Source organism: Ascaphus truei, chromosome 1 (genome assembly GCF_040206685.1).
Source record: "Ascaphus truei isolate aAscTru1 chromosome 1, aAscTru1.hap1, whole genome shotgun sequence".
In the NCBI taxonomy this organism is placed as follows: Eukaryota; Metazoa; Chordata; class Amphibia; order Anura; family Ascaphidae; genus Ascaphus; species Ascaphus truei.
In genome coordinates, this window is record NC_134483.1 from 532,758,126 (window position 1) to 532,770,675 (window position 12,550).

Here is a 12,550-nt window from a genome sequence, read left to right on the forward strand (position 1 = left end):
GACAGGAGGGAAGGGTAAAATCCATAGAACAGGAAGGGAGCTTAGCTTAATAACTAGCACAATATAAATGTCCCACTCAATGGGGTGTGACAATTAGTGTCTCCCTTGTCAATTAATTGCCTCCTAGATTGCCACTGCTATGTGAAATTAAAAGCTTAATTAGCATAGTGGAGTTAGTATGTCGCACTGTGTAGGATATGCCGCTGAGAGAAGAATAATTCTAAAGGTGAAGCATTACCCAGTGCATTGTCCATCAACAGGCTAGATGTCCTACTCTCTGTATAACCAAGATTAAAAAGCATCTCATTGCTATCATTTATACAGCCGGAAATGAGATCAGTCCTGTATATGCAGCATTACCAAATCATTATCATTATCACAATGATGACATTAACTTAAGCCAAAGGAGCTGGAATAGGCAACGGGATGTAGGCGGACAAAATGATTGGAATAAGAATAGAGATAACACAAATCAAAATTGTAACCAGAAATTTTTTTTATAATAGACATGATTTTATAGATCACAAAACAAATATATCACACCCCTAATGGAGTCGTTTTGGAAAAGATGAACACAGAGATGTCCATACACCAAGAAATATCCATATGTCCAATGGAGTAAGAAGGGGCAATCAGTCACCACTGGGAATGAGTGTGAGAAGAGTGGGACGGTTTGATATGGACACTATGGGAACCAAGATAACACGCGAAAATCATAATTCCTGAGGAGCCGGACCCAAAGCCAACGATAAGGTTCGGGCCCCCTTCTCCGGGTTCTATTTGACCCACACAATCGAATAGAAGGGGCCGAAAATGAAGGTCATTCCGTTACCTAGTTTGAAAATAAAGAGAAAGTAAAAACAGCGGCTCTGTCCTATGTATCGGGAACCCAACTTTTATATCTGCATGTAAAGTTTGTGCCTCTGCGTACTTGTAGAAAGATTCCAATAACACAAGGGGCATACTGCTACCCCATAGAGTCACAGTCATTCATCACAAAGGTTTTCTGTGTTATATTTTCTCATTCTGGGTGTCAAAACATTCAATATTGCCATGAAGTCCGGCCGGATCACTCATAGTTCTGCAAATGACTTGCCTTCAACCCTTTGATTGCCAATATTGGCAGGCACATGTTTTTCGTTAAACACGATTGGGACATAAAGGTTGAACAGGTCTACAGCTGGCTCTGTGCTACCCCTTCAAACTCCATACACAGATCAGAAAAGGGTTAAACGTAATATTGAGGGAGCTTTGCTATAGCGGTTGTGTTTATAGATTGCCTAATGATGACCAAATGTGTCTGCGCTAATGAGGAGTACTTGAATATTTAAACATCCTTGAGATAAAAGATTTGAAGTATTACACTCTGGAGGAAAGACGAGAAACAAGCAGCTTTCAGGGAATCAGAACAACAAAACAAAAATTTTGAAATCACTTCTGAATGGCTCAAGTGCAGGTCAACAGCTGTAGAATGTTCCATACCAATCCACTTGTATATGAAGAGCTCTGTTGTCTGCTGTACATTAACGACATAACCATTGTCATTTTATAATTAAGTGTGAGTCAGAAGTGTTAACTTATTTGGTAAAAAAAAACACTACTAAATAGGTAATTTGGTTCTATGAAGCCCGAAAGATAGCAAGACATTCAAACCATCTCATGACAGTACATGTCAACGCTGAGATTCAGCTCCACATGTGTCCAGCATTATTCATATCCGTGCTTAGACGCAGCAAGACTGCAGAAATGCTAATACAAGACCTTTAACCACTAACTGCAGTGTCTCCCTGTGTATTGTGGCTGGAGAACATACTTTTCATATGTAGAGTAGCTAAATCATGAACTTTAGAGGTCTTTAGAGGTCTTGCGTAGAATTATAAAGAACATTCATGTGGATCCGTCAAAAGATATCACAGCTTGCACCACACCTACACTTCTCCAGGATGAATGCAGCTGCCACAATTCTGTACTGCTTGACAGAAGCAAACAACCTTTTACGCCTTCAGTTGACTCAAAAAATCTCCTGGGAAATGCTAGAGTCCTATTCTCTTTCTGGTTACTGTGGGGAAAAAATTCATAATATATTTTATTTATGTATTCTTACTGTACAAGGTGAAGTCTTTTACATTCACAGCTCTAGCTGGGGTCCTGCTAATATGGATGTTAACGAATTCATTACTGCCTAGAAGTTATTCCAGGTTCTGTATGATATTAATGACACCATTTTTTTACTAATTCCGGAATGAGAACTGCAAGACACAATACTTTACAAGCTACAGACTGGTAAATCTACCAGCAAACCAGAGTATTAAAAATACAAAGAGCAACTTTGTGCTGAGCAGTTTTTCTTTTTTCATGTTTAGGTTTTATAATCAAATTAGGTCATTGCAAGTACAGTCCTGAAGAAGCAGGAACAATTGATTTAGGTACCTACTGTTGGTAGAACTGTCAAAGTGTCCCCCACATAGTGAAGAAAAAAAACAAATGCTCAACCTTATCTGCCTTATCTGCCTTACCTTTGATCTCCTTGGATCATTTGCTGTATATAAAAGTGTCCCCCATTCCTGAGTGTGAGAGAGGAGGGAAAGGGGGGGGGGGGAGAGAGGAGGGAAGGGGGGGGAAGATGAGGGAAGGGGGTAGAGAGAAAATGGAGACACAGAGACACACACACAAAGAGACAGAGAGAGAGAGAGAGAGAGAGAGAGAGAGAGAGAGAGACACAGAGACACACACACAGAGACACACACAAAGAGAGACACAAACACAGAGAGACACACACACAAAGAGACAGACAGACACACAGAGACACACAGAGACACACACAGACACAGAGACAGCCAATGACACGCCCCCTCCCCTAATAGCCACGCCCCTCCGCTCGTGCTCTAAAAAATTTGCAGGACACCGATCGCTCATGCTTGGACAGCTGGTGATGTCACCTCTCTCCAAGCATGAGCGAGCTCAGCGGCAGCGGGGCCGCAGCCTAAGGCCTGGGAAATAGTGGTTGTATCCGGGCGGAGGCACGCTGAGGCTCAGGGAAAGCGGTGCTTTCCCTGGCCTTACACAGCGCGCTGTCCGTGGGCGTGTCGGGAGCGGTTCTGGGGGCGGGCCAGTGACATCACGGAGCTGGTTCACCCTCATTGGGCGAACCGCTCACGTGACAGGCCTTGCGCTCCGGCGAGCGCCAAATCTGAAGACTCGGTGAGACACACGCTTCCGCAAGCGTGCCCGAGCCCCTGCTAAAGCCGCTCTCATTGCGGCTGCAGGGGCTCAGTGCCGAGCAGCAGCGTGCCTCAGCACGGGTCAGCGCATAAGCGCTGACCATGCCCGAGGCCTAAAACTGAGTCCATAGAAGGACTGACAGCGCTGAGACGTGCGGACGCTCCGCGATGAGCCCCGTCATCCTCAATAAGGATGTCTTGAGAGGGGGCTTCCGCGAGCGCCTGCAGGCGTGCTGAGGCGCAGGGATTTTCAACTGACATCAGAAAGCGTATCTGAGCGCGCTGTCGGCTGAAACCTCCAAACACAGTGAAGCAGCGTCACGACGTCGGCACCATGACGTTGACGTCGGCGCTTCGCGGGCTGTTAGCCCCATGACTTCAGTGCTCCGCCTCCCGATCGCGCACGCTGGCTCGCCTGCAAGTTCATGCAATCGCTCCTGATTGAGCCTCAGCGTCAGCGCGGAGGAGCGCTGTCAGTGCTTCTATGGACGCCGCCTAATGGATGTGATGTGGGGTCGAGTTACAGATGTAGCCAGACTCGTTGTCTCTGGTACTGGGGAAATATTGCGGGAACACAACTGCGGCTGTCCTAGCGCCGGAGGATTACCGCCATGGGGGGGTCCGTTTCCAAGGCTTCCAAGGCCATTGCTATGTCGCAGGTGGCACTGTCTCCAGAGCAGCGGCTTTTTTATCTTCCAGCCACAGTTCCAGGGCTACATCTGTTTCAGGGTCTCCTGTCAAAGTGAGATGTACTTCCTGCCGAGTGAGACAGAGCCCTAATGTGCGAGACCCACGCATACCGTTAGGTCCGGAAATAATTGGACACTGATACAAAGTATTAAAAATGAACATTTTATATATGATTGTGTTAATTTGTCCAATTACATTTGAGCCACTGAAATAAGGGCAGAACAGGAAAACCGTGTACAAGCTCCAGGTGTTTCCAGCTAAAAATGCATTCCAAGCATGATAATAAATGTAATAGAAGGAGCTGACACCGGATGGTAGGGAATGAAGGGTTTAAGCAGTAATAATGTGGTTGCGGTTAATGGGGGTAACAGGAGGGGAACAAAACAGGGACAACTTAAAGTGAAAGTGAATCACAACGTCCCCGTAGCCCCGGCTAAGCCCGGTGTGGAGTAACAGTTACTCACGATAAGGCACCGTCCTGATCCCCCTCCTTCCAGCTGCTTCCCTAACGTTGCCAGATAGCGTCTCCCGTCCAGTGGTGTAGCAGATCCTCTCAAACGACAGCAGAACAGGGGTAAGGATCAGATGAACAGCTGCTCCAAAAAAGGTAAGGAGCTCACCAGCAAGGAGGGTAAAAATCAACTTTATTAAGCTACATAAAAAACAAAGAAACAAACAGTGCTAGCTACTCTCCCGCGCGTTTCACGCCCACTGTGGCGCTTTCGCAAGGAGTATCGAGGTGGGGGAGGTCAAGGGTATTTAAACCTCTCCCCGTCATGCAAGACAGCTGTTAGTGATAATTAATTAAAACTTGCAAGACACACAGAATAGATGAAGTAAGCAGGAAAAAAGAAAAAAACGAAAACAGAAAAAGGAGAAACCTGAAAACAGGAATAATAAATTACTTTACAGATATAAATATAAATAAATAAAAAATACAAAAAATATTAATGTTGTATTATGATATTGATGTCCTTAGTATTATTATTATTTTTTTTAAACGGCAGCTTGGACAGCTGCTTCATGTGCCACATGTGAAGTGTCTCTGGAGTTCAAATTGGAGTTGAATTTGATTCTGCATTTCATCATCAACCCTGCAGCGGTGAGAACTCGGCTTTCTAAACGCTCTGACAATTTCTTTCACATTTAAAGCCTAACTTTCTCAGCTGATGTTTAACCTTCAGTGTTACACTGCCCTCACAGGCCTGATTTATACACCAGCTCTTTCACATCCTACTCATCTCCTACAATACCTGGGACACCTCCCCACCTACCTCTCTCCCTGCATCTCATTATGCCTCCATAGTGCTTTTTCTGTTTGCTGTACCCTCACTGCTTTGTAAACTTTTCTGTCCTCTCCGACTTCCCAACTCTCTTCCTGTCCACATTTCCTAATATCTCATTCCCTCCACCTATCCTTGTGCCGATACACTGCACCACTATGTACACATCTTTCCCAGCAACTTCGACACCCCTCAGTAAAAAGCACCCCCCCCCCAAATCCTCTATTCACCTCCCCTCTCTCTCTACTCCTCCTTCTTGCTACTGGTTATATCTCTCCTAATCCTGGACCCAGCCATATACACACCTGCTCTCGCCCACCTCTTTCCTGGTAATGGTGTTAACCCATCTAATTTAATACGGGCCAACCTTAAAACTCACCTCTCAAAAGGAGCATCCTAATAGCCCGGACTCGTGGCTACTGTCCCACACCCACAGTTGCTTCAACCACCCATTGTGACCAAGCACTGCCATTATTTGCACTTATTCCCTCACCTGCTGTCTCTGTAAATCTCCCATCATACCTCCTTAGATTGTAAGCTCTGCAGGGCAGGGATTTCCTTTCCTATTGTCAGACTTTGCTGCGCTTATTGTATTATTATAATTCCTTGTACTGTATTGTCTTTGTAAGGCGTTGAGTAAACTGTTGGCGCTTTATGAATAAAGATATACATACATCCCTCCCCCTCTGTGATAGACTGAGTGGGTCTCCCACTCACCTAGAAAACGGGGGAACAGGATTTTAATGGCAGCAAAGACAGCAAGGAGAGGAGACAGATTAAATGGGTAGGAGAGGAGGGAGTATGGTATGCACAGAGAGGAGCAGACACAGTAAGGTAGGGGTGCAAAGAGAGGGATGGGAGAGTGCAAAGAGGAGCAGGGCATGATGGAGGGGAGGAGAGACAGCCAGGAGTGGAGAGGAGACAGAAATAGCGGAAATCATTGTGCACATGGGAGAGGAACGACAGCAAGGAGAGTAGGAGAAGGAAACAGAGAGACAGCAAGGAGAGTAGAAGGAGGAAACAGAGAGACAGCAAGAAGAGGAGGAGACAGATGAGTAAGAAAGGAGGGAGTGTAGTGTGCACACTACAGAGGAGAGGAGCAAACACATGTAGCCCTAAACCCCCCCCCCCCCCCCCCCCCCCCCACCCCCCGGTCGCAGATCGGACTCCCTAGGGTGTACTAAGGTCTGGCTGCATGTGTCTAGGTGGTGCATACTTGCTGGCAACAGGAGGGCCTGAGTCTCCCGCGATGGTGTGGGGGAGTACAGGACCAGGTCTCTGGGGTTCTTGCCTTCATCTGATCTCAATGGTGCAACGCCTCCATCTCTGTGAAGCCCCAAGGATATGGGGTGGAACCCTTACAGAGAATTCCCACTCAGGGATGAGAGATTCCAGTCTCAGTCAGTCTTTGTTAAAAACAGCAGCAGCTCTCTTAATTGTTCACACAGCAGAGTAGCAACAGCAACAACAGCAGCATGCTTTATAGCAGGTACAGGGTCTTCTCCTCCAACAGACTGCACCCCTTCAGGATGGGCTCTCTGGATCACTGTGTCCCTGCCACCACCCCAGGTTGCAGGCACCCAGGGTGGGGCTAGCTCTTCCCTCACCCCCTATGAAGGGTGAGAGGCATTGGTCCACCGTAGCTCTATCCGCTCTAGTCAGGGCCAGCCTGATCTCCTCCAACTGTATCACACTAACAGGAACTCTCTCACTCAGAACTGACACACTAAATAGACTGTGCACTGCCCTTTATGACTTTGGCAGGCCCCTCCCCTATGTCTCTTGCCTTAGACACAGAGTCAGGTGGCCTACCTCCACCACTCAGGGCAGGGCTTGAAGTGGGGGAAACCCATGATAACTACTGGCAACCTGCCTTTAGCAGGGCTTATACCAGTAGGAGGATAGACCTATAGCCCTATTTCTTACCAGGGCTACACACAGTAAGGCAGGGAGTGCAAAGAGAGGGGAGGAGAAAGTGCAAATAGGAGCAGGGCACGGTGGAGAAGAGAGTAAGGTGGGAAAGAGGGGACGAGACAGGAAGGCATTACAGGGAGGGGTGAAAACAAGGAGTAATGTTTAATTAATAACCTTTTAGATCTCCTAGATTGGCGTATGTCAGGCAGGGTACAGCTATCAGTACTATATAAGCATTAGTTCATGTTGTGCATAAAATACATCTCCCTATGTTGGCCCCTATTCAACGTACTGTGACGCTATCTTCCCTTTTAAAAAAATGGAGCTTATATCTTTCCAAGCAAAAGAAGACAGCTTCACAGTACATTGCATGAAGTCATGCGTATGTGGAGAACAAAGGTGCTACACATGTAAACTCCAATAAATAGAAATCTTTAAATAATACAATTATTCCATACTGTATTCTATCCCTTTTCCTAATTATCTTATAATCACGACATGGAGTTCCTTATTTATCTAAAGAAAAAGCCATTTCCAGAAATCATTTCCTGGAATTTCCTCCACAAAAATAGCCTGGTAATAGTGACCTAATTGCCCTGTCGTTCTCGGTTGCAAACTTCTGAGAGCAATGCTCTTTTCCTCAGGTCAAGCGGTACTTATCTACAGATTATTGTTACCAGGTAAAAAGGCAGAAAAAGGAGGAGGAGGAGGAGGAGGGAAGAGGTCCCTGAACCAACATATAGCTCAGAAAAGCCATACTGCAGCTTAATCCAGCAATAACTGCCAGTATGCTCCGATACTCTTTATAGGTTATAAAACAAAACAACTAAATAGTTAGAAAAAAGAGAGAATGTGTGGTAGAAAAAGAGACAGCGGGAGAAAGTGTCTATATATAGGCAGCGTGGTTAAAAAAGGGCAAAAATAGTCTCATTAAAATGTGTCAATATTAGACATACTGTCAAGAATCTAATGTCCTTTTTAGTCCCCTTTATTGGTGTTGAGGTGTTATCGTTTTTAACTCAAAAGTTTTCTATTCTTGTGGTAGTTAGACTTTTCCTTTGAGAACTAAATGTGACAGCACTGATGGAGCGATCCGCCTCAGAACGGTGACGCTCGCCCGCTGCGGCCTTGTTAATTCTCGGTTGTGTAATATACAGTCTAGGTTTCCTGTGGACATTTATCTTGGTGTCCTCCAAACGTCTACGACAATTAGCCGCATCCGTTTCACGGCCAGGACAGTTCGCCGCCGCCGCAGGTAATCCAAGCCTCTTCCTCAGGGACGAAAGGGCAGCAGCCAACTCGACTTCTCCTCAGTGACTGAACGGCCGTGGCTAATTGTCCCTTTTCCGTTCTTCAGTGTAGCATCGCCAGTCACATCTCCTGCACTGGATGATGTGCTGAGCATTTCTGGAGTCACTGGAATATAATGCCTTTATGGTGAGTGTTTTGTTCGGGTGGTGGACTGTATGTGTTGATAGCACTTGCAGTGTGACATTTTACATGGCCTTGTGCTACATTCAGCTATCTGGAGCTGTTCACTTGCGAGCTCTCTGTGAGTCAGACATTGTTTGACATTTCGTAGCAGTACAATATACAAGATGATTTTGTAGCATGATGCTGGCAGCTGAAGAAACGTTTCTGAAACTATGTATCAGCAATAAACCACCACATAGTGTCATCACTTTTTCGTATTCACATTGCAAGAATATGTAGCTCTGGTCAGAATGACTATGAAATTACTTTGATGACAATATATTATTTCTGGATTTTGCGGCCAGCATTGGGCAAACTAGCTATTTAGGAAACGTTTGGGCAGCTTTACAACTCTGGTCACAGTAACGAGCCCTGTGCCAAAATCTTAGGGAACAAGTGCTGTGTCAAGCAGCTGCAAATTTCCCACATCTCTCAAGCACTCAGCGACTGCTCTACGCACAGTGACACGGAATCCACAGCAGTTTTACTGAACGTTCATTTAGAGAGGAGCGACTCTTACTAGAATGTGTGTGGATGGAGGTGTTAAAATTAGAATGATTTAACTCTCTTGCTGCCAGAGGGACCAGTTCACAGAACATGGAAAAATAAGGTGACAAAGTGAATCCATAGACATTGTTCAGGATACAGCAGATATAAAGCACACATTGGGGGAAGACCATTCTTAGGTCATATCTAAGGTCTGCCAAGCTATTCATTTTTTTAATATGAATGGAAATAAAGGCGTGCTAAAGCTTAGCACCCTTTCATGGATCTGGGCCTACCAGCTGTTTAATCACTTAGTTAGTACAGTGGTGGTCATGTTCGTTCCTCAAGGGCGACTAAAAAGTCAAATTTTCCGGGGCAACACGTACCCGAGCAAGTTATCGGAGTGATAGGTAAGGCTTGGCTAATATCTTAAGTACGTGCTAATTAGACAAAAAACAAAACAAAACCTTGTTTGACAGCAGCTCTCGAAGACTGAACTTGAGCACCACTGACTTCATATGTCCCACAATATTTCCTTTTGGTGTGTACGGTAAAGTCACAGTTCCGGTTAGGTCTTTATTTATTTTTCTACTTTCTCCGAGAATCTCACACTGCTGAAGCACTTTTTGGAGAGGGTGGGGGGTTAAATTGGGTCTGGAGAACTCATGCTAACTGCGTGAATAAAGACCTGCGCAGGACTTGTGCTCAAATCTGCTGCTGGGACATCACTGCACATCAGTCTCTCACTTTAGTTCTGTATAGAGACTAGCCTGGATCTAAATCATACTCGCTTGTCTGTTGCAAATGTTTGATAAGGGTCCAAATATGTGACCAAATATTGCGTTGAGGATCACAAACAATACATATCGGAATATCCCAGTGAGTGCTGGCTGTGCCCTTCATTATTAGACAAGAGTTATTTGGCAGCTTTGACGAATAATTAAGCTAAGCATATTAAGTTAAAAGGCTTCCTTGGCAAGTGCGCCCGATGACATCACTTCATCACTTCACTCCTGCCATTTTGCTTTGAGTCATTTGTCTTTTTCTGCACACGTCAGGATACTAAATTCTATAAAAACAGCCATACATTTTACATATATTGAGGTAGATTTATTTGGATTCCTTCCTTAATTTCAATTACCCAATTGGCAGGGAATCACGGACACGTGAGTTATCACAGGCAGGGCCGTATAGTCAGCACGGAGACGCCTCTCCACCTTAGAAGAATGTTTGCATTGTAAGCGGAATTTCTCTGAAACGGAACCCAAGAAATTGAAGCTTTTTTTTTGCAAGGCACTAGTGCAGACAATGGGTACATTCCTGGGAACAGTCCCAGTGCTATCATTCATGCATTGTTTTTAAACACCATCACACGAACATGCATAATAGTGTCTGCGTTGCTTCCTTCACCAAGCTTCCATTAAGCAGAGCTATCCTAAATTTGAGTTTTTTTTGTCTGTTACTGGCAGAGAGATTAAAATAGCAATTCTTCTCCCTTTAAAAACAAACAAATCTTTATTTGAACTGTAGGGTGGCTAAAGAGACAGAGGGAGAATATGTCAATATATAGGCAGCATGGGTAGAAAAGAGAATGCATCCTGTTCAAATGTATCAATATTTGTTATACAGTATCAAGAATCTACTGCTCGTGTTCAGCCCCTTCATTGGTGTTGCGGTTATTGATTTTTTTCTTATGAGTACAGGCAGTCCTCGGTTATCCAACAGAATCCATTCTGGAAGTAGCGTTGGATAATGAAACTGATGTAAAGTGAGTCCCATGTTAATCAGTGGCGGTGAGTGTTGGATAACGCATTTCGGCATCGAAAAATGGCCCTGGATAAAGCGTTGGATATGCCATTTGTTGTAAAGTGAAACGTTGGATAACGAGGACTACCTGTATTGCAAATGTGAGAGTATTTATGGAGCAATCTGCCTTAGAACAATGATGCCCGATGAGAGTTTTTGTTAATTCTTAATTGCGTGATATACGCAATCGTCGTCGCTTATCCGCCGGAATGCGCCCCGCAAACTGCCCTTGGATACCGGACCGTCGGATTGCGGGTCCATGTTAATCCGTGGCGGTGAGCGTCAGATAATGTGTCCAGCAGATTACATTATGTGGTGTTGGATAAGGCGAGTGCGCCGTCGGATACCGAGGTCCACCTGCGTAGTGTCCCTGGGGAGATTCATCTAGGTGTTTTTTTTTTTTTGTCTCGTTTCTTCAGTACAGATCCCCCTGGTCACATCTCTCGCCCTGGGTGATGCGTACATGTTTATTTGGAACGTGCCCTCGCCTGGTTTAGAAGACTGGGTTGTGTGTTGGTGCTCAGGTCCTGCACCCTCACCATTGAGCACATAAAAATTCTAAAAGAAGCGTGTTGGACCGACACTCCAAAAAGTTAAATCAATAAGTACATATAGGCAAAAGTGATGAATTTGATCTAAATCCAATAACAATATAAAAACAGCATCATCAGAAAAAAAAGTCAGTTGACAAAATAGTCCTACAGCAAATGACATATTAACGCTGGCGTTTCAGGGCCGCTGGCTTAGAAAGGTAGTAAATACTGGAGGGTTTAAATAGGCTCAGTACTGTATATAATTGAAGTTGTTTAGTTATCATGTAATTGTGACTCCATTTCTCTCCTCCCCATAGAAATAAGAAGCGTGTTCATTAAGTTTGAGCGTATTCTTTAATCTAGGTGTAGGCATCTGCATTATACATAATTTGATACATAATGAGGGTAGAATTATTTATTTCACATTATTAAGGGCGATTAGGTAGTTTATTTAAACCCTCCAGTATCCACTAGCTTGCTAAGCCAGAGGAAACGGCCAGGGGCCTGAAACGCCAGCGTTACTATGTATGCCATTTGCCGTAGGAATTGTGTGTAACCTTCTACTGTCTGGTATTCCTTCCGCTCACCGGTCTCCCTCCCCTACCTAAATACTGCTTCAAGCATTGCACTTGCTCTTAAATCTGTCCCCCAGAGTGAGTGAAACTATGAAGAACTGTCAATCTGGGTGCAGATACCTCAAGAAGACTTTATTTGGGAGATTTTAGCTCAAGTTGCTTGATTTTATGAATGAAGCTAAAAAATTTCAAAGCAAGCGTAGGACCACTTGACAGCATACTGAATATGGGGCATAGAATGACTTGCTCTTAATAAGGGCAATGCACCACCCTCATGTTCCTATATTTGCCAATGAGTGGTGAGAGTTGGGTCACATGACACACAGTATGCAGATGGGACAGTCACACTTGTTGCATAGACTACTGATCCCAAGGCAAACCATAATGATGTTTTTTCTTTGAGCCTGGAGAGCCATATCCAACCAATAAGAGCTTCTATGGCAGGAGCGGCCAATTCAGTCCTCAAGGGCCACCAACAGGTCAGGTTTTCAGGAAATCCCTGCTCCAGCACAGGTGGCTGAATCAGTGGCTCGGTCTTTGACTGAGCCACTGATTTAGCCACCTATGCT